At 36.9% G+C, this 22646-nt stretch overlaps 5 non-coding genes across 5 annotated transcripts; all 5 read right to left on the minus strand.

The window, feature by feature from the left end:
• Positions 1 to 270: 270 nt before the first annotated feature.
• Positions 271 to 389, minus strand: LOC140153922 (5S ribosomal RNA). The gene has a single exon (XR_011859251.1). It is a non-coding gene; the product is annotated as a 5S ribosomal RNA (ribosomal RNA).
• Positions 390 to 2217: 1828 nt separating this feature from the next.
• On the minus strand, positions 2218 to 2336 carry LOC140153923 (5S ribosomal RNA). Its single transcript, XR_011859252.1, has one exon. It is a non-coding gene; the product is annotated as a 5S ribosomal RNA (ribosomal RNA).
• Positions 2337 to 4174: 1838 nt separating this feature from the next.
• Positions 4175 to 4293, minus strand: LOC140153924 (5S ribosomal RNA). The gene has a single exon (XR_011859253.1). It is a non-coding gene; the product is annotated as a 5S ribosomal RNA (ribosomal RNA).
• Positions 4294 to 6128: 1835 nt separating this feature from the next.
• On the minus strand, positions 6129 to 6247 carry LOC140153925 (5S ribosomal RNA). The gene has a single exon (XR_011859254.1). It is a non-coding gene; the product is annotated as a 5S ribosomal RNA (ribosomal RNA).
• A 1844-nt stretch (positions 6248 to 8091) lies between these two features.
• On the minus strand, positions 8092 to 8210 carry LOC140153823 (5S ribosomal RNA). Its single transcript, XR_011859169.1, has one exon. It is a non-coding gene; the product is annotated as a 5S ribosomal RNA (ribosomal RNA).
• Positions 8211 to 22646: the final 14436 nt, after the last annotated feature.

Consider the following 22646-nt stretch of genomic DNA (forward strand, 5'->3'; position numbering starts at 1 on the left):
TAAAGGCCCATTTTTATACAAAAAGGTGTTGGTCTCCCATCCAGCAGCTGACCACGATCGACTCAATGTTGGTGTTGTGTGGTGGCGCATTGTGATCTGGTAGCCATTAATTTTAAGTCATCATGCCGGGGCCGGGTGCTCCAGAAATTGAGAAAAAAAAATCCTATTTTGAACAAAGCCGCTCTGTACATAGAAAAAAAATCATCACATCAGATAGAGGACACAAACACGATCAGGAGTAAAAATAAAAAAGAAGGATCAGAATGCAAAAGTCTACAGCACCCGGTATTCCCAGGCGGTCTCCCATCCAAGTACTAACCGGGCCCGACGTTGCTTAACTTCGGTGATCGGACGAGAACCGGTGTATTCAACGTGGTATGGCCGTAGACATTTGAAGATGCAAATTTAGCTTACTTATAGCTACAGCATTGACCTTTTTTCAATCATTTCTAAAATACTGTGCACACATTTGTGACATCTTCTCATGAAACTTACAAGTTACTGTAATCAATCAAAGTGTGCATTATTCTGATGAGATCCCAGTCTTTTCATTTGAGGAACTATAATATATCACGGGTTGCACGTCCGGTCAGCGTAAGTTTACCAACTCCCGCTTTCACAAGGTAAATTGGTTGTCTTTGGCGGAGTAAAATTAGAAACGCATTCCTTCGATTTACCACTTTGGTTCGAGCTATCTTCAGTAGATAGCAAACTAAACATTTATATGGGATAAAATCGAAATTCACTTGCAGATCTCACAAGTATGGACAATCAGATGAAATAAATAGGCCTAAAAGCCTGGCCTAAAAGACTAGAGTAGGCTACTAGAAAAAAAAATTGAATTATCGAAAACGTTGTTTTATTGCACCTTCATTTTACATTTGAATTACGGGAAAGCCAATACCGCAAGGGTCCCAAATATACTGGGGGTCATAAATGTTTGGAAATAAAAATGGGGGGGGGTCACTAGTAAAATTGTATATCGTTGGTAGGGGGGTGTGGGGGTTATAAAATTTTTGTTGCCGATAGGGGGGTCGCAATTTTATTGATGCCGACTTTTTGTAAATTTGGGACCCCTCTTCCGAAGAAAATGACAGCCCCCCCCCCTTACGTCTTCTGTTTAGATCTGTGTTTTTAAATGAAATATGTTATTTGATATTAAAAATAGACTTGTTTTAAAATGAACCATTTACTACATAAAAATGGAAAATAAAATGCAGTAGATAGAAAATATTGAATTGATATAGGCCTACCAGAACGAAACAGCTAAAGAGCTCGAAACGAAAAAAAAAGTAAATAAATAAATCATTTTGCGACACATAAAACCAACATGTAGGCCTATCCCTTGACAAACAAACAAACAAACAAACAAACAAACAAACAAAACGCGTCATTTTGCATTTTCAGAAGCACATAACACATCAGATGAGACATGTTTGATTTATTTTGTACCTGAATCGCATTGACCATGTTGACACGCACGAGCCAATATCAAGCGCGTCGGCGTCAGGGCGCGGACATATGCGGGTGAAGGTGAAACAATGACTTCAGTTTACGCGTACGCATTACGCACATTATACGCATTACAATAGTTATTGTCGCATGACAACAATCACAACAATCGTGGACAGCAGTTTGTCAACACGTGTTTTGAAGATGCTCTGTCCCGTTCAGCTGCAGCTAAAGGCCTACTGATATTTCGCGCTCATCTAATTACGTCTGTATTTTTTTACCAAAAGGAAATGTGTCTATAATAATGTGGAAAGGAGAAATTTCTACTTGAAGATGCCTGAGATGCTAAACGCCTATTTGCAAGTATTTTACCACGCCGTAGGTCTACTCCATAAAAATAGTAAGTTTCAGTTGGATTATAGCGGGTTATTTTTGGCAATTGCAAAACGATAGCTAGGCACCACCAGCCCATCTGGTATTTTTGGGTCCGTTATCATTAAAGGCCCATTTTTATACAAAAAGGTGTTGGTCTCCCATCCAGCAGCTGACCACGATCGACTCAATGTTGGTGTTGTGTGGTGGCGCATTGTGATCTGGTAGCCATTAATTTTAAGTTATCATGCCGGGGCCGGGTGCTCCAGAAATTGAGAAAAAAATCCTATTTTGAACAAAGCCGCTCTGTACATAGAAAAAAATCATCACATCAGATAGAGGACACAAACACGATCAGGAGTAAAGCTAAAAAAAGAAGGATCAGAATGCAAAAGTCTACAGCACCCGGTATTCCCAGGCGGTCTCCCATCCAAGTACTAACCGGGCCCGACGTTGCTTAACTTCGGTGATCGGACGAGAACCGGTGTATTCAACGTGGTATGGCCGTAGACATTTGAAGATGCAAATTTAGCTTACTTATAGCTACAGCATTGACCTTTTTTCAATCATTTCTAAAATACTGTGCACACATTTGTGACATCTTCTCATGAAACTTACAAGTTACTGTAATCAATCAAAGTGTGCATTATTCTGATGAGATCCCAGTCTTTTCATTTGAGGAACTATAATATATCACGGGTTGCACGTCCGGTCAGCGTAAGTTTACCAACTCCCGCTTTCACAAGGTAAATTGGTTGTCTTTGGCGGAGTAAAATTAGAAACGCATTCCTTCGGTTCGAGCTTTGGTTCGAGCTATCTTCAGTAGATAGCAAACTAAACATTTATATGGGATAAAATCGAAATTCACTTGCAGATCTCACAAGTATGGACAATCAGATGAAATAAATAGGCCTAAAAGCCTGGCCTAAAAGACTAGAGTAGGCTACTAGAAAAAAAATTGAATTATCGAAAACGTTGTTTTATTGCACCTTCATTTTACATTTGAATTACGGGAAAGCCAATACCGCAAGGGTCCCAAATATACTGGGGGTCATAAATGTTTGGAAATAAAAATGGGGGGGGGGGGGTCACTAGTAAAATTGTATATCGTTGGTAGGGGGGGGTGGGGGTTATAAAATTTTTGTTGCCGATAGGGGGGTCGCAATTTTATTGATGCCGACTTTTTGTAAATTTGGGACCCCTCTTCCGAAGAAAATGACAGCCCCCCCTTACGTCTTCTGTTTAGATCTGTGTTTTTAAATGAAATATGTTATTTGATATTAAAAATAGACTTGTTTTAAAATGAACCATTTACTACATAAAAATGGAAAATAAAATGCAGTAGATAGAAAATATTGAATTGATATAGGCCTACCAGACGAAACAGTAGGGAAACAGCTAAAGAGCTCGAAACGAAAAAAAAAGTAAATAAATAAATCATTTTGCGACACATAAAACCAACATGTAGGCCTATACCCTTGACAAACAAACAAACAAACAAACAAACAAACAAACAAAACGCGTCATTTTGCATTTTCAGAAGCACATAACACATCAGATGAGACATGTTTGATTTATTTTGTACCTGAATCGCATTGACCATGTTGACACGCACGAGCCAATATCAAGCGCGTCGGCGTCAGGGCGCGGACATATGCGGGTGAAGGTGAAACAATGACTTCAGTTTACGCGTACGCATTACGCACATTATACGCATTACAATAGTTATTGTCGCATGACAACAATCACAACAATCGTGGACAGCAGTTTGTCAACACGTGTTTTGAAGATGCTCTGTCCCGTTCAGCTGCAGCTAAAGGCCTACTGATATTTCGCGCTCATCTAATTACGTCTGTATTTTTTTACCAAAAGGAAATGTGTCTATAATAATGTGGAAAGGAGAAATTTCTACTTGAAGATGCCTGAGATGCTAAACGCCTATTTGCAAGTATTTTACCACGCCGTAGGTCTACTCCATAAAAATAGTAAGTTTCAGTTGGATTATAGCGGGTTATTTTTGGCAATTGCAAAACGATAGCTAGGCACCACCAGCCCATCTGGTATTTTTGGGTCCGTTATCATTAAAGGCCCATTTTTATACAAAAAGGTGTTGGTCTCCCATCCAGCAGCTGACCACGATCGACTCAATGTTGGTGTTGTGTGGTGGCGCATTGTGATCTGGTAGCCATTAATTTTAAGTTATCATGCCGGGGCCGGGTGCTCCAGAAATAAAAAAAAAAAAATCCTATTTTGAACAAAGCCGCTCTGTACATAGAAAAAAATCATCACATCAGATAGAGGACACAAACACGATCAGGAGTAAAAATAAAAAAGAAGGATCAGAATGCAAAGTCTACAGCACCCGGTATTCCCAGGCGGTCTCCCATCCAAGTACTAACCGGGCCCGACGTTGCTTAACTTCGGTGATCGGACGAGAACCGGTGTATTCAACGTGGTATGGCCGTAGACATTTGAAGATGCAAATTTAGCTTACTTATAGCTACAGCATTGACCTTTTTTCAATCATTTCTAAAATACTGTGCACACATTTGTGACATCTTCTCATGAAACTTACAAGTTACTGTAATCAATCAAAGTGTGCATTATTCTGATGAGATCCCAGTCTTTTCATTTGAGGAACTATAATATATCACGGGTTGCACGTCCGGTCAGCGTAAGTTTACCAACTCCCGCTTTCACAAGGTAAATTGGTTGTCTTTGGCGGAGTAAAATTAGAAACGCATTCCTATGGTTCGAGCTTTGGTTCGAGCTATCTTCAGTAGATAGCAAACTAAACATTTATATGGGATAAAATCGAAATTCACTTGCAGATCTCACAAGTATGGACAATCAGATGAAATAAATAGGCCTAAAAGCCTGGCCTAAAAGACTAGAGTAGGCTACTAGAAAAAAAAATTGAATTATCGAAAACGTTGTTTTATTGCACCTTCATTTTACATTTGAATTACGGGAAAGCCAATACCGCAAGGGTCCCAAATATACTGGGGGTCATAAATGTTTGGAAATAAAAATGGGGGGGGTCACTAGTAAAATTGTATATCGTTGGTAGGGGGTGTGGGGGTTATAAAATTTTTGTTGCCGATAGGGGGGTCGCAATTTTATTGATGCCGACTTTTTGTAAATTTGGGACCCCTCTTCCGAAGAAAATGACAGCCCCCCCTTACGTCTTCTGTTTAGATCTGTGTTTTTAAATGAAATATGTTATTTGATATTAAAAATAGACTTGTTTTAAAATGAACCATTTACTACATAAAAATGGAAAATAAAATGCAGTAGATAGAAAATATTGAATTGATATAGGCCTACAAGACGAAACAGTAAGGAAACAGCTAAAGAGCTCGAAACGAAAAAAAAAGTAAATAAATAAATCATTTTGCGACACATAAAACCAACATGTAGGCCTATCCCCTAGACAAACAAACAAACAAACAAACAAACAAACAAACAAAACGCGTCATTTTGCATTTTCAGAAGCACATAACACATCAGATGAGACATGTTTGATTTATTTTGTACCTGAATCGCATTGACCATGTTGACACGCACGAGCCAATATCAAGCGCGTCGGCGTCAGGGCGCGGACATATGCGGGTGAAGGTGAAACAATGACTTCAGTTTACGCGTACGCATTACGCACATTATACGCATTACAATAGTTATTGTCGCATGACAACAATCACAACAATCGTGGACAGCAGTTTGTCAACACGTGTTTTGAAGATGCTCTGTCCCGTTCAGCTGCAGCTAAAGGCCTACTGATATTTCGCGCTCATCTAATTACGTCTGTATTTTTTTACCAAAAGGAAATGTGTCTATAATAATGTGGAAAGGAGAAATTTCTACTTGAAGATGCCTGAGATGCTAAACGCCTATTTGCAAGTATTTTACCACGCCGTAGGTCTACTCCATAAAAATAGTAAGTTTCAGTTGGATTATAGCGGGTTATTTTTGGCAATTGCAAAACGATAGCTAGGCACCACCAGCCCATCTGGTATTTTTGGGTCCGTTATCATTAAAGGCCCATTTTTATACAAAAGGTGTTGGTCTCCCATCCAGCAGCTGACCACGATCGACTCAATGTTGGTGTTGTGTGGTGGCGCATTGTGATCTGGTAGCCATTAATTTTAAGTTATCATGCCGGGGCCGGGTGCTCCAGAAATTGAGAAAAAAAAATCCTATTTTGAACAAAGCCGCTCTGTACATAAAAAAAAAATCATCACATCAGATAGAGGACACAAACACGATCAGGAGTAAAAATAAAAAAAGAAGGATCAGAATGCAAAAGTCTACAGCACCCGGTATTCCCAGGCGGTCTCCCATCCAAGTACTAACCGGGCCCGACGTTGCTTAACTTCGGTGATCGGACGAGAACCGGTGTATTCAACGTGGTATGGCCGTAGACATTTGAAGATGCAAATTTAGCTTACTTATAGCTACAGCATTGACCTTTTTTCAATCATTTCTAAAATACTGTGCACACATTTGTGACATCTTCTCATGAAACTTACAAGTTACTGTAATCAATCAAAGTGTGCATTATTCTGATGAGATCCCAGTCTTTTCATTTGAGGAACTATAATATATCACGGGTTGCACGTCCGGTCAGCGTAAGTTTACCAACTCCCGCTTTCACAAGGTAAATTGGTTGTCTTTGGCGGAGTAAAATTAGAAACGCATTCCTTCGATTTACCACTTTGGTTCGAGCTATCTTCAGTAGATAGCAAACTAAACATTTATATGGGATAAAATCGAAATTCACTTGCAGATCTCACAAGTATGGACAATCAGATGAAATAAATAGGCCTAAAAGCCTGGCCTAAAAAAGACTAGAGTAGGCTACTAGAAAAAAAAATTGAATTATCGAAAACGTTGTTTTATTGCACCTTCATTTTACATTTGAATTACGGGAAAGCCAATACCGCAAGGGTCCCAAATATACTGGGGGTCATAAATGTTTGGAAATAAAAATGGGGGGGGTCACTAGTAAAATTGTATATCGTTGGTAGGGGGGTGTGGGGGTTATAAAATTTTTGTTGCCGATAGGGGGGTCGCAATTTTATTGATGCCGACTTTTTGTAAATTTGGGACCCCTCTTCCGAAGAAAATGACAGCCCCCCCCCCCTTACGTCTTCTGTTTAGATCTGTGTTTTTAAATGAAATATGTTATTTGATATTAAAAATAGACTTGTTTTAAAATGAACCATTTACTACATAAAAATGGAAAATAAAATGCAGTAGATAGAAAATATTGAATTGATATAGGCCTACCAGACGAAACAGTAGGGAAACAGCTAAAGAGCTCGAAACGAAAAAAAAAAAAGTAAATAAATAAATCATTTTGCGACACATAAAACCAACATGTAGGCCTATCCCTTGACAAACAAACAAACAAACAAACAAACAAACAAACAAAACGCGTCATTTTGCATTTTCAGAAGCACATAACACATCAGATGAGACATGTTTGATTTATTTTGTACCTGAATCGCATTGACCATGTTGACACGCACGAGCCAATATCAAGCGCGTCGGCGTCAGGGCGCGGACATATGCGGGTGAAGGTGAAACAATGACTTCAGTTTACGCGTACGCATTACGCACATTATACGCATTACAATAGTTATTGTCGCATGACAACAATCACAACAATCGTGGACAGCAGTTTGTCAACACGTGTTTTGAAGATGCTCTGTCCCGTTCAGCTGCAGCTAAAGGCCTACTGATATTTCGCGCTCATCTAATTACGTCTGTATTTTTTTACCAAAAGGAAATGTGTCTATAATAATGTGGAAAGGAGAAATTTCTACTTGAAGATGCCTGAGATGCTAAACGCCTATTTGCAAGTATTTTACCACGCCGTAGGTCTACTCCATAAAAATAGTAAGTTTCAGTTGGATTATAGCGGGTTATTTTTGGCAATTGCAAAACGATAGCTAGGCACCACCAGCCCATCTGGTATTTTTGGGTCCGTTATCATTAAAGGCCCATTTTTATACAAAAAGGTGTTGGTCTCCCATCCAGCAGCTGACCACGATCGACTCAATGTTGGTGTTGTGTGGTGGCGCATTGTGATCTGGTAGCCATTAATTTTAAGTTATCATGCCGGGGCCGGGTGCTCCAGAAATTGAGAAAAAAAATCCTATTTTGAACAAAGCCGCTCTGTACATAGAAAAAAATCATCACATCAGATAGAGGACACAAACACGATCAGGAGTAAAAATAAAAAAAGAAGGATCAGAATGCAAAAGTCTACAGCACCCGGTATTCCCAGGCGGTCTCCCATCCAAGTACTAACCGGGCCCGACGTTGCTTCACTTCGGTGATCGGACGAGAACCGGTGTATTCAACGTGGTATGGCCGTAGACATTTGAAGATGCAAATTTAGCTTACTTATAGCTACAGCATTGACCTTTTTTTCAATCATTTCTAAAATACTGTGCACACATTTGTGACATCTTCTCATGAAACTTACAAGTTACTGTAATCAATCAAAGTGTGCATTATTCTGATGAGATCCCAGTCTTTTCATTTGAGGAACTATAATATATCACGGGTTGCACGTCCGGTCAGCGTAAGTTTACCAACTCCCGCTTTCACAAGGTAAATTGGTTGTCTTTGGCGGAGTAAAATTAGAAACGCATTCGATTTACCACTTTGGTTCGAGCTATCTTCAGTAGATAGCAAACTAAACATTTATATGGGATAAAATCGAAATTCACTTGCAGATCTCACAAGTATGGACAATCAGATGAAATAAATAGGCCTAAAAGCCTGGCCTAAAAGACTAGAGTAGGCTACTAGAAAAAAAAATTGAATTATCGAAAACGTTGTTTTATTGCACCTTCATTTTACATTTGAATTACGGGAAAGCCAATACCGCAAGGGTCCCAAATATACTGGGGTCATAAATGTTTGGAAATAAAAATGGGGGGGTCACTAGTAAAATTGTATATCGTTGGTAGGGGGGTGTGGGGTTATAAAATTTTTGTTGCCGATAGGGGGGTCGCAATTTTATTGATGCCGACTTTTTGTAAATTTGGGACCCCTCTTCCGAAGAAAATGACAGCCCCCCCCTTACGTCTTCTGTTTAGATCTGTGTTTTTAAATGAAATATGTTATTTGATATTAAAAATAGACTTGTTTTAAAATGAACCATTTACTACATAAAAATGGAAAATAAAATGCAGTAGATAGAAAATATTGAATTGATATAGGCCTACCAGACGAAACAGTAGGGAAACAGCTAAAGAGCTCGAAACGAAAAAAAAAGTAAATAAATAAATCATTTTGCGACACATAAAACCAACATGTAGGCCTATCCCTTGACAAACAAACAAACAAACAAACAAACAAACAAACAAAACGCGTCATTTTGCATTTTCAGAAGCACATAACACATCAGATGAGACATGTTTGATTTATTTTGTACCTGAATCGCATTGACCATGTTGACACGCACGAGCCAATATCAAGCGCGTCGGCGTCAGGGCGCGGACATATGCGGGTGAAGGTGAAACAATGACTTCAGTTTACGCGTACGCATTACGCACATTATACGCATTACAATAGTTATTGTCGCATGACAACAATCACAACAATCGTGGACAGCAGTTTGTCAACACGTGTTTTGAAGATGCTCTGTCCCGTTCAGCTGCAGCTAAAGGCCTACTGATATTTCGCGCTCATCTAATTACGTCTGTATTTTTTTACCAAAAGGAAATGTGTCTATAATAATGTGGAAAGGAGAAATTTCTACTTGAAGATGCCTGAGATGCTCCATGAAAATAGTAAGTTTCAGTTGGATTATAGCGGGTTATTTTTGGCAATTGCAAAACGATAGCTAGGCACCACCAGCCCATCTGGTATTTTTGGGTCCGTCCCAGCAAACACAAAACGTTTTCGACATCATTCGCAAAAGGTTATAAAAGGTTGTCAGAAAACGTTTAAATGTCGGGTTATATAGAGGGTATATGAAGAGTATAAAACGTTTTCATAACCTTAAAAAACATTTTTTGATAATCTACTGTTCAGCAAACAAAAATGTTTTACAGAAATCGTTTAAATGTCGGGTTATATAAAGGGTATAAAAACGTTTTAATAACATTCCAAAAACATTCTTGAAAACTTGATACAAAACATTCTAAACAGAATGTTATTTTGGGAGTTGAAAAAATGTTTGCCCAAAATATTTTCAATAACGTTTTAAAAACGTTTTCATGACCTTTATATAGGCCTAACCCGACATTTAAATGTTATTAAAAGGTTTTGAAAACATTTTAAGAACATTTCTGTGTTTGCTGGGTTCAAATATTTTAACATAATGTTATTTAAGTATTGACACAATATTTTGCAAAAATGTTTGCAAAAATAGTTTACAATAACATTTTTTGAAAACATTTAAAAATATTGTGTGTTTTCATACAAAACGTTTTAAAACGTTATCATGACCATTTAATATATAACCCGACATTTTAATGTTATTAAAACGTTTTTACCTAAACCAAAAGCCAAAATATAACTTATTTAAAATGTTTTTAAAACGTTTTTGTGTTTGCTGGGGTTATCATTAAAGGCCCATTTTTATACAAAAAGGTGTTGGTCTCCCATCCAGCAGCTGACCACGATCGACTCAATGTTGGTGCTGTGTGGTGGCGCATTGTGATCTGGTAGCCATTAATTTTAAGTTATCATGCCGGGGCCGGGTGCTCCAGAAATTGAGCGTAGGGAAAGTAAATGTAAAAAGTGGCTCAACTTACCCCACTCTCCCCTATAGGCATATACTATACTATAGGCCTACTATACTATATTATACTATACTATACTATACTATACTATACTATACTATACTATACTATACTATATACTAAAAGTAGAAATGTGTTGGTAATGTAGTTTTACCACTTTCTGGTATAGCAGTGTGTACTCATTCTTATGTGACATGTTGGCATGTTTTACCACCCCTTGGAATAGCAGCATTTTTCTACACTTCTTGATGCGAAATGGTTGAATAAAAGTAGAAATGTGTTGGTAATGTAGTTTTACCACTTTCTGGTATAGCAGTGTGTACTCACCCTTATGTGACATGTTGGCATGAAAGTACAAATTGTGCTAGTATGTATGTAGTTTTACCACCCCTTGGAATAGCAGCATTTTTCTACACTTCTTGATGCGAAATGTTTGAATAAAAGTAGAAATGTGTTGGTAATGTAGTTTTACCACTTTCTGGTATCGCAGTGTGTACTCATCCTTATGTGACATGTTGGCATGAAAGTACAAAATGTGCTAATATGTATGTAGTTTTACTACCCCTTGGAATAGTAGCATTTTTCTACACTTCTTTATGCGAAATGGTTGAATAAAAGTAGAAATGTGTTGGTAATATAGTTTTACCACTTTCTGGTATAGCAGTGTGAACTCACCCTTATGTGACATGTTGGCATGAAAGTACAAATTGTGCTAGTATGTATGTAGTTTTACCACCCCTTGGAATAGCAGCATTTTTCTACACTTCTTGATGCGAAATGTTTGAATAAAAGTAGAAATGTGTTGGTAATGTAGTTTTACCACTTTCTGGTATCGCAGTGTGTACTCATCCTTATGTGACATGTTGGCATGAAAGTACAAAATGTGCTAATATGTATGTAGTTTTACTACCCCTTGGAATAGTAGCATTTTTCTACACTTCTTTATGCGAAATGTTTGAATAAAAGTAGAAATGTGCTGGTAATATAGTTTTACCACTTTCTGGTATAGCAGTGTGTACTCATCCTTATGTGACATGTTGGCATGAAAGTACAAAATGTGCTAGTATGTATGTAGTTTTACCACCCCTTGGAATAGCAGCATTTTCTACACTTCTTGATGCGAAATGTTTGAATAAAAGTAGAAATGTGTTGGTAATATAGTTTTACCACTTTCTGGTATAGCAGTGTGAACTCACCCTTATGTGACATGTTGGCATGAACGTACAAAATGTGCTAATATGTATGTAGTTTTACCACCCCTTGGAATAGCAGCATTTTTCTACACTTCTTGATGCGAAATGTTTGAATAAAAGTAGAAATGTGTTGGTAATATAGTTTTACCACTTTCTGGTATAGCAGTGTGAACTCACCCTTATGTGACATGTTGGCATGAAAGTACAAAATGTGCTAGTATATGTATGTAGTTTTACCACCCCTTGGAATAGCAGCATTTTTCTACACTTCTTGATGCGAAATGTTTGAATAAAAGTAGAAATGTGTTGGTAATATAGTTTTACCACTTTCTGGTATAGCAGTGTGAACTCACCCTTATGTGACATGTTGGCATGAAAGTACAAAATGTGCTAGTATATGTATGTAGTTTTTCCACCCCTTGGAATAGCATCATTTTTCTACACTTCTTGATGCGAAATGTTTGAATAAAAGTAGAAATGTGTTGGTAATGTAGTTTTACCACTTTCTGGTATAGCAGTGTGAACTCACCCTTATGTGACATGTTGGCATGAAAGTACAAAATGTGCTAGTATGTATGTAGTTTTACCACCCCTTGGAATAGCAGCATTTTTCTACACTTCTTGATGCGAAATGTTTGAATAAAAGTAGAAATGTGTTGGTAATGTAGTTTTACCACTTTTTGGTATAGCAGTGTGAACTCACCCTTATGTGACATGTTGGCATGAAAGTACAAAATGTGCTAGTATGTATGTAGTTTTACCACCCCTTGGAATAGAAGCATTTTTCTACACTTCTTTATGCGAAATGTTTGAATAAAAGTAGAAATGTGCTGGTAATATAGTTTTACCACTTTCTGGTATAGCAGTGTGTACTCACCCTTATGTGACATGTTGGCATGAAAGTACAAAATGTGCTAGTATGTATGTAGTTTTACCACCCCTTGGAATAGAAGCATTTTTCTACACTTCTTTATGCGAAATGTTTGAATAAAAGTAGAAATGTGCTGGTAATGTAGTTTTACCACTTTCTGGTATAGCAGTGTGTACTCATCCTGATGTGACATGTTGGCATGAAAGTACAAAATGTGCTAGTATGTATGTAGTTTTACCACCCCTTGGAATAGCAGCATTTTTCTACACTTCTTTATGCGAAATGTTTGAATAAAAGTAGAAATGTGCTGGTATAAATGTAGTTTTACCACTTTCTGGTATAGCAGTGTGTACTCATCCTTATGTGACATGTTGGCATGAAAGTACAAAATGTGCTAGTATGTATGTAGTTTTACCACCCCTTGGAATAGCAGCATTTTTCTACACTTCTTGATGCGAAATGTTTGAATAAAAGTAGAAATGTGCTGGTAATATAGTTTTACCACTTTCTGGTATAGCAGTGTGAACTCACCCTTATGTGACATGTTGGCATGAAAGTACAAAATGTGCTACTACTGTCTGTTCAATTAGCTTAGATTCTTGAATTTTTAAGATATTTGAAAAAATAAAAAATTGTGGTCAAAGTCATCAAAGAAAAGTGTTAGCACAGCCTTAGACCTAACGTGATTTATACTTTTCAAGTTCTAAAGTTCAATTTAAAACCCCATTTCTTTTCAATTTTGGTCTTTTCCGCGATAATTTTATAAAAAGCCGTAGAACGTCGGGTACCATAAACTTTTTTGAATCAATCCATTTAGAGCAATGGGGACGAATGTCACAATGTGCAGAGATAGTTTTATTCGACCATCCGCATCAAAATATTTGCCAGTATGACGATCGCTTTTTAGGCGTGAAACTCAGAGTAACGACTTCTATTCTTGTGCGAATGGGTCTGAGAAGCTGTATGCCTATAGGCCTATTATAAAACTACACATTTATTTTCAATTTGTTATTTCGTTTTGTTTGTTGAATACAAACTGAAAAAACTGTGAAACAAAAGAACTTTTGTACAGGAAAATATTATTTAAAACAATCAGGTTACAGAAAACAATTCTTGTAAAGTCACTATCTGAAAATGTCAAGCGAATGCTGATACTCTTGGGAAGGAATGGTGGTATTAAACAAAGCTCAATTTAAATTGTAAACCAGTTGAAATAAGAACGAAATCCATAATTTTAATGTCATTGTTTAGGAAAAATGCTCAGAATAATGTTATGCATAAACGTAATCGCGCCATATAATTTCGTGTAACAAAAACCGGTGGACCATCATCACCTATAGAACCTATCCAATAACCGGAACGGTATAACACTTGAAATGGCAGGACAGATTGGTGGACAGATTGTTTTGCTAAATTGGATAGGGTCTATGCCCTATGTTGAGAATGGACCGTCCCACTCGATTTGTAAAAGGTCGCGAACCCTTTTGGTGGACCTAAGAGGCAAAATTGAAAAGAAATGGGTTTTAAATTGAACTTTGGAATTTGAAAAGTATAAATCACGTTAGGTCTAAGGCTGTGCTAACACTTTTCTTTGATGACTTTGGCCACAATTTGTTATTTTTTCAAATATCCTAAAAATTCAAGAATCTAAGCTAATTGAACAGACAGTAGTAATGGCGTAGAAGCATGTACTACACTATTGTAATTTTTCTTGTGTATGAAATAGGTTAATAAATGTGAATCGCTTCTTGCTTGAGAAATTGTACAAAATAATGCACCTGTACGTACCGAGATGTTGATGCGTCTAATGAACTCCCCCCCTTCTGGGCTTGTGCATTAGACACATCAACATCTCAGTACGCATGCAGTAATTTATACAATTTCACTCCCAACAAGTGAAACGCATTCATTAACCTATAAATAGCAGCGTGTATTACTCTTTTTACTAGCGGGAAACCTGCGCTCAGTGGCGTAGCATGGGTCATCATTGGAGGTGAGGATAGATCATGATGGGGGGGAGCTATCGGTTCTGATGGGGGCACAAGCCATTTTTCGGCTATTTTCCTATGGGATTTTCTAAATTTTGCAATCGAATGTAAGGGAAGGGGGCACGGTCGTGACAAATTGATTGATTTTAACTTGATCTCAACAAACCGAAAACATATTTGTAAAAGTTTAGAAAAGGTTACTAGAAAACGTTTCAATTTCGGGTTATAATGGTATAAGGTATAAAATGTGTAAGCCACATGTTAAAAGTAAGGTTGCTGCAAAACGAGCCCATATATACGCTGGCGAAGTTACGTAATAATCGGATTAACTACCATAGCAATAGGTGAAAACAATTTTTGAATATACCGCGCTGCACTGATACGTCCATGCGGTACCTCTGCATGGAACCATATCATGCTGATCACTTGCACCTGTAAGATTAGTATCTTTGAAAAGACCAGTATTGTATTCAATCTATGATTGCAGAAAGACATACACAGGCGATGAGTGTAACCTGCTAGTAGTGCAGCAGCGATATGTTGCAAATTGTTTTGACCTATTGCTATGGTACTTAATCTGATTAATTACGCAACTTCGCCAGCGTATTGTTAACAGGCCTATGTATATAATAGCCAGGATTTATTTGCGGGGCCACAGAATTGTCAAAATTCAAGTTTCCATAAAGTGGGTTCACCCACCACCTAAAATTTAACCTTTTTGGGCAGTTGAACAACTAATTTGGTCCATGTTGGCTACATTTTAACATTCCCCCTGAAAAAGTGGATATTTTTTGTCCACGGGGAGGACTGGGTCACACCCTGTATCTCCCCAGCTACGGGACTGATTCTAAAATAATGTTACTTAATGTGTGTTGACAAAATATTTGCCCAAAAAATGTGGACACATGTGGAAAATATTTTGAAAAATACTGTTGTTATTTTTGACAAAATATATATTTAAAGCTATGTAAAACGATAACATTTGTAAAAATGTTGTTCTTTCTTTCAGAAATCAAAACGTTTTCATGACCTTTATACAGGGACGGATTTAAGCAGTGGCCGGGGCCAGTGGATTTTTGTCGGGCCAGTAAACTTCAACAATGCTGGCCCGGCGGACTACTAGATTTTTGAGCCAACACAAAAATATGAGACAAGATATAATCAGTCATGGACATTATTTATACAGTTTCTGCTCCGCCTGTCACCTGTAATTTATATCTTTATTCAAAATGATTTTGTAAATTTATGGTCTCATTGCATTGCTAGCAAGTTGGAAATATACGGCTGCTTTTTACGGCGATAGTAGGCCTACGTAGCCTACTACTTCCAAGCTCTTTCGTGCTCTATCTGATGATGATAGCAATTCCGCAAATACCGCATATTTGAACCTTTGTGAATTTTTGGAACTAAAAAAGGCAGGACCAGTGGCGTAACTACGGGGGACAGAGGGGGCAACATGCCCGGGCGCCACCCTTAGGGGCACCAACGACCAATTCAGCATCGATTCTGCGCCTCCAAGCGATGAAAGTCAAATTTTTCGCACAACATCAATTGAAAGAACACTTTAAGACCGACATTCAACATCTAGTATACCGGTAATCAAAATTAATTACTGAAAAGGCCTTATTTGTCCATATTTTCGTGGCGCAATTGTTTCCAGAATGGGGAGCATTATGTATCCTTAGCCCCTGAACTACGCCACTGCCCGCGTCTAAGATATTCTTGGGTAGAACCATGGTAGAACATATTGAAAAAGCTGGGCCAGTAAATTTATTGCAGGGCCACTAGATCTGCCATTTCACTGGCCCGGAGGGCCAGTAGAAAACTGAAACCTAAGTCTGTCCCTGCCTTTATATAAAATTAATAATTTGGTATTTTCGAAAACATACTGACATTTGCTGTGTTAATTTCAAGTTTTCCAATTTTGGAGTTGCATATTCATCATGGTCTCAAAGAAGTTATGTAATGTTACTATGTCAACAGGATCACACGCTTTTAGTAATGAACCATGTGAACCGGTAAACAAGAGAATAGAGGTTTCAGTGTTCTGTAAGTTGATATCCTATCAGCGACTGCTATACCTTGTTTAGGACTTTCAAAAGAAGTACCTGCATGTGTAACCATGACTGTTTCAAAACAGCCCGCGAAAGTCATGCAGGTAACTCCGAGGTCGTGTATTGAATTCCTTTGAATGAGGAATACTACGGGAATCAGCGTCTTTTGTTAGAAGTCACACATGAGTGAAGTGGATAACCTCTATTAAGAAACCACTTCGATGCTAAATTGATAAGAGGTTGTGTGTGAAATTATCGATTGGCTCCAAACAAAGGATTTGAACCAGTGTCCTTTACCGTAATCATGGCGCAGTGCAGTCCATTCAATCAAATGTTGTCATCAACCTACTTGATTGTAGTGCATTTGTTATGTGTGTGAGACGAACTGTTGCTATAGATTGCAATCATGCTTTTGTTGAATGCATTTGAGTAGTCCACATATTTACGGTATACGTCATATGCACAACCTCTGTAGCAAATGTACTCCATATAATTATCATGTAGTTTCACCACATGTGTGTGATGTTAAAAGTAAAAGTGCTATAGTCCGTCCAACCTACCCTAGGATCATCGATATATCTCTATCTATGATATCTGATATCCCAAAGTGTTGAGCCCACATCTGGGGTTATAATTCACAGGTTGGGAAATGTATCCACGCACATAATAATTGAATCAGACAACAACTTGATATGATTTTTTGATATTTGTTTAATAGTCAATGGAATGTTTACCGGATGGGTTAGTCATCCTCACTGGTATGTATATTATCATGCATAAAGAATAGGTAAGGAATTACAAGCAGATATACAGAATATGAAGAAATTGCTTAACATTTCATCTATATATAATCATAATGTGTGTACATGACATTAATACAATAACATACACGGGTACATCCCCGTGTAAGTCATAACCAAAATACTAAACATTTCAAATTACCTATCCAATGTTTTTTTAAAGTACAGATGTTTCTACTTAATTTGGTATTTTTTCGACAATCTGATCTTTACACTAATTTTAGGCACACAATTTATCAAAATAGTTCTCTTTTCTTTAGTATTCTTACAAAAAGAAACAGAAATGTATCACTATTTAGAATGTTTTTCAAGTCAAGATAAAGTCTATAGAAGTTTTATAGGTCAGAGGTCACCTTTGTCAGAACTGATCAGATTGTACAAAAAATTGCAATTTTAGCTGTTTTTTTATTACACATATCCCACAGTGCTTAGCTGTTTTGTCTTGCTCTCTATGTGAAATGTTGTAGTATCATTGAAAAAAGGAACATATTGACATTTATATGTTTAATTATACAAAGGATAAAATGAAAAAATGGGCTTTATTTACAAGCTGCTTGACAAGAAGTTGAAAAGGTTTGGTGCTTGTGATAATAACATTAAGTAAATATAGGTGATTATGTTTGGTCAGAAAACAGAAACACAAAATCAGTCCAATGCTTGCCGAGTAATACCAAGTATATCCATTTCTCAGCTAATAAACTGATTGATATCAGTATCATATAGTTGATCGCAATTAAATACTGTAATATTGATCCCATCGTACACCATTATGCTTATGAATGCTTACTGATACCCAACATGCCCTTATTACAAACAGTCATACATGAGGATAGTGTCATCAGCTAAAGGCTTATCAGCAAATTTGCCTAAACCGACTTTGCCAAAAAACACATTCTTTTCAACCATCTTCGTTTCATGAAAATTCTTATACTAGTTCTCTGCGTTAGAAAACAGTTTGGCATACTGATTTTTTGTGGCACAATTTTTGATTCATTTTGTACAAAAAAAACCCCAAAGCTTTGTATTTCTGTCAATGTGGTCTTAAAATGATCTAAAAGGTTCAAACAGGACCTAAAAGATAAGTGTCCCCTTTGAGACATCTTTGTAGAAACCTTATGGCTGAATCTTGTCATTTGTGACACAAAAAATCTGCATACCAATTTAATAAAGACATAATTATTAATGGTGCAGTCATGTAGGTTTAAGGGAACATCACAGAGATGCAGTGAATTATGTCACAGAGAATTAACTATGAAATGTGATACAGGATTAGCTATTAAATGTGTAAGGCAAGACAACAAAAACCTGGTTGGACAGACCAGACCCACCTTGTTTCAAAATTATTATTTACATCTCTTTCTTTAGATTCCGTTAGAACTTACTAATATTCTGATGCAGTGAATTATGTTGAGCCAGTTTAGTGAATTATCCTGTACTGTATGAAAACAACCCTGTTTACCAAATGGGTGTAGAAAAAATAATGAGGAATTTGATATCAAATTGATATCTCTGGTCGAGATTATAACTTATTAGTCCAAGTCAAATTATTTCAGGATATAACACATCTGCTTAGGTAAAACAAAATTTAACTGTTCATATCTTTTACAAAGATAATCATCCTCACTTCTATTATAATATTAATTGGTCACAATTTGAAATAATTTGATCAAAATGACAGGAAATTTTCCCCAAGTAAAATTCAGTTTTTTTTGTCCTTTTTTTAATTCCATTTCATCACAGATTGATAGATTTTGCAAGAGTTACTCCCAGTTCTAAGCATAGATTACACTGGAAAAAAAATGATGTTCAAAAATTGAAACAATCTTGTTTCTTAGTTGCACTGATACTGCTTGTTACGTTTTTAAACGTGTTCAAACATTTTGAACAGGTTCAAGATTTTTAAATAGGTTTTTGAATTTTAAACAGGTTCAAGAATTTTAAACAGGTTCAAGAATTTTAAACACGTTCAAGAATTTTAAACACGTTCAAGAAATTTTAAAAACTTGCTTAAAATTCAATGGTTTTTTTTGCAACATTATTTCAGTGAAACTTCATTTTTCAATTGTTATCTCTCCGAGTCTTAGCATTAAGTAACAAAGAAACTAGACTTTTAAACATAGGAATCTTTCCTCAGTCATATCTGAACATCCTGATCAACCTATACCAAAACTTATCATACTAACAACCCACTCTTCAGTATAAATGAGCTATTCCTGTTAAAATCCACCCCTCATGTAAGACATGACCTTAATATCACACACAGGGGGTGTACATTTCAAATGGAATTGCCCATTCAGGTAACCCCAATTGAAATCTACACTCCCTGTGTGGAAGATTAAGGACATGTCTTCCATAGGGGGTGTATGGATATCAACCGGAATAGTCTAATGTCACAGCATGTATTCATTCTCAGTTTATGGACCATATCAACGCACCTGCGATTCTAGTTCATTTTTTATAGTAAAGTTATAACAGCGCTGATCTGGAATTGTAGGATTAGAATTGGTCCAAAAAAGGAAGGACGCCTTGAATATAGTATAGTGACCATGCTGAAAAGTGTTTTTAATTAACAATTGGTTATCATTAAATAAATGATACACATACAATAATAATATTAATAATAATACTAGTGATAAATTGGTAACTGTACAATGCTATATACAATTTGCTATAAAATAACATCTCTTCCCTTTTTCAATGGCAAAACATGTCTGAATCTGTGTGTTCAAGGACTTGCTACAAAGTGACATTATAGTATATTATACTGTGCAGAAAGAGAATCCTTGTGCTCTTACGATGTCACGATGAAAAAACTTCAAAAAAGTTTGCGTAACAAAATTTGGTTTCTCAGATTGGATACAATAATATTCAGAGAAATACACCATTACTGCTTTTTCATCCCAGTAACTCACATAAACACACAAAGACAAACTACATTTTGTGTTCATTGACATGAAACAAAGGTTTTACACATATATAATAGGGTATATAAATCAGTGACTATAATGAACCCTTTACATCCAATTTCTTCTTGTATTCCAATCAAAATTCCAATCAGCCTTACAAATCACAGCTTCAAAACCAGTGTTTGTTGAATATTTTTCTTGTGGAATCTACTAAACCTTTTAATCACACATTCATATGATCAAATTCCCTCTGTTTAACTTCAAAGTTTTATAAACAGTTCTCTGCTTTCCTGCAACACTGAGCTTACAATATGACTGGTGTTACTGCAGTGTTTTGTAGCTTATTCCAGTTTATACCACTCCACCCCCTATGGAAGACATGATCTTAATCTCCCAGACAGGGGGTTAAGATTTCAAATGCAGTAACCCATTCAGGTGACTCCATTTGAAATTAACGCTGTTTCTTTCATAGAGGGTGTATGGATTTGGAACAGCCCAATGACCCATGTTTTCATCCAAAAACTGACTTTTCTAAACTGCTCTTACTTTCACTTAATGACAAACAAGTTTCACCTATTTTGTTAAAAATATCTGTACCATTTCTTAAGTTCACCTGTCAGCATGTCTGCCGCATATTAACATCATTGGGCTATCCCAGTTGCAGTTGAAATCCATGCACCCTCTATGGAAGACATCTTCCAACACATGGAGTGTGAACTTCAAATAGGATTACCTGGATGGGCAAATCCATTTGATATTTACTCCCTCTGTGTGGTTGATTAAGGTCATGTCTTCCATAGGGGAAGTATGGGAATACCCCATTGTGATTCTGCATACTGGTGAATACTGGATGACTCTAAACCGTCCTAAGATAACCAGTGAAATGTCATACATCCAGAGTACCAAACATCGTAAAAATGGTTTTGGATTACAAATTTGATAGCGTCGCCCTCTACAATAAGTATACAACAAAGAGACGGTTTACACTTATCTGTTCATCAGTATGACAAAGACAACAATATGATATGGTGGTAACAACAAAACTGAGTAACACCATTAAAAAAAACTTTCAGTAGATTCCCAACACACACCGGTCATCAGATAAACACTGGCACTCCCAATTATTCAGCACCAAATCTTAGCACATAGTAATTCTTGTATAGAGTTGTTTTATTTACAATTCTTATAATCCTATCTTTGGCACAGCAAGCAGTCATTTGTTGCGCATTTTCAAATCGGCACATTAAGTTTACATCATCTTGGCAGGCATTTAAAAAATTGTTTTGTAAAATCTGTAGTAGTAAATAAGTTGCTGTCAATGGCAGACTCCACATGGGCAGTAATGTACGTCCGAGATGCGGATTTGTGGATATGAAATGTGGACTTGCGAAACGAGCTTTACATGACACAAATTTCATGCATCGACGGTGTGATAGTTGCAACATTTGAAAACAGCAGTAGCATCTAGACGTGCATGCCTTAAAAGATGTATAATTTGGTTCACCTGAAGTTTGGTAGTGACGTACGTGCGTATTTCGCTCGTCGCAGTATCTAATCGCGCACGTAAAGTTAAACGCGCTGAGTGTACACGCACGCGTACATGGGCGGTTTGTCGGCAGACTTGCGGCGCAAACGCGAAAAAGCATTGACGTCACTACCAAACTTGAGGGGAACCAAATTATAGTAATCGACTCAATGGGACAGCATGTACACACATACCATGCATTCTATGGAATGCTCGTTTTAATTGTAACCAGGTCAAATCCGCATCTCTGAAGTTCACATTAATGCAGATTTAGGTGTCTGCGTGGATGTCGCCCATTATCTGTATGATAAGCAGCACCATTATTCTGAAAATATTATAATTATTACTTGTCCAAAAGGAAACTTGCTATGGTAGCATGCATATATTTTGGAACTTATTTTTGACTGTACACTGTGCGCTTTTGGCTATAATGATTATGATTAGTTTAGTAGTCTAAACATTTGTAGGAATACAATTATTATGGCACTGGCAGTTATCAGAATAATTAGAAATATTTCTTGAGATTGGAAGTGTGTAATCATGTGAATTTCTACCAATTGATTTATAGTTAAACCTTTGTCATCATATGTGACTGAACTATTTTGATCACATAATTCATACAACTATTTCAAGCCAAGAAATTGCAGTTATTTATGTTCATCTAGTGAATATGTTACAAATCCATAGCCATAATATAAAGACAATACAAAATTGATTCAG

Source organism: Amphiura filiformis, chromosome 5, assembly GCF_039555335.1.
Source record: "Amphiura filiformis chromosome 5, Afil_fr2py, whole genome shotgun sequence".
In the NCBI taxonomy this organism is placed as follows: Eukaryota; Metazoa; Echinodermata; class Ophiuroidea; order Amphilepidida; family Amphiuridae; genus Amphiura; species Amphiura filiformis.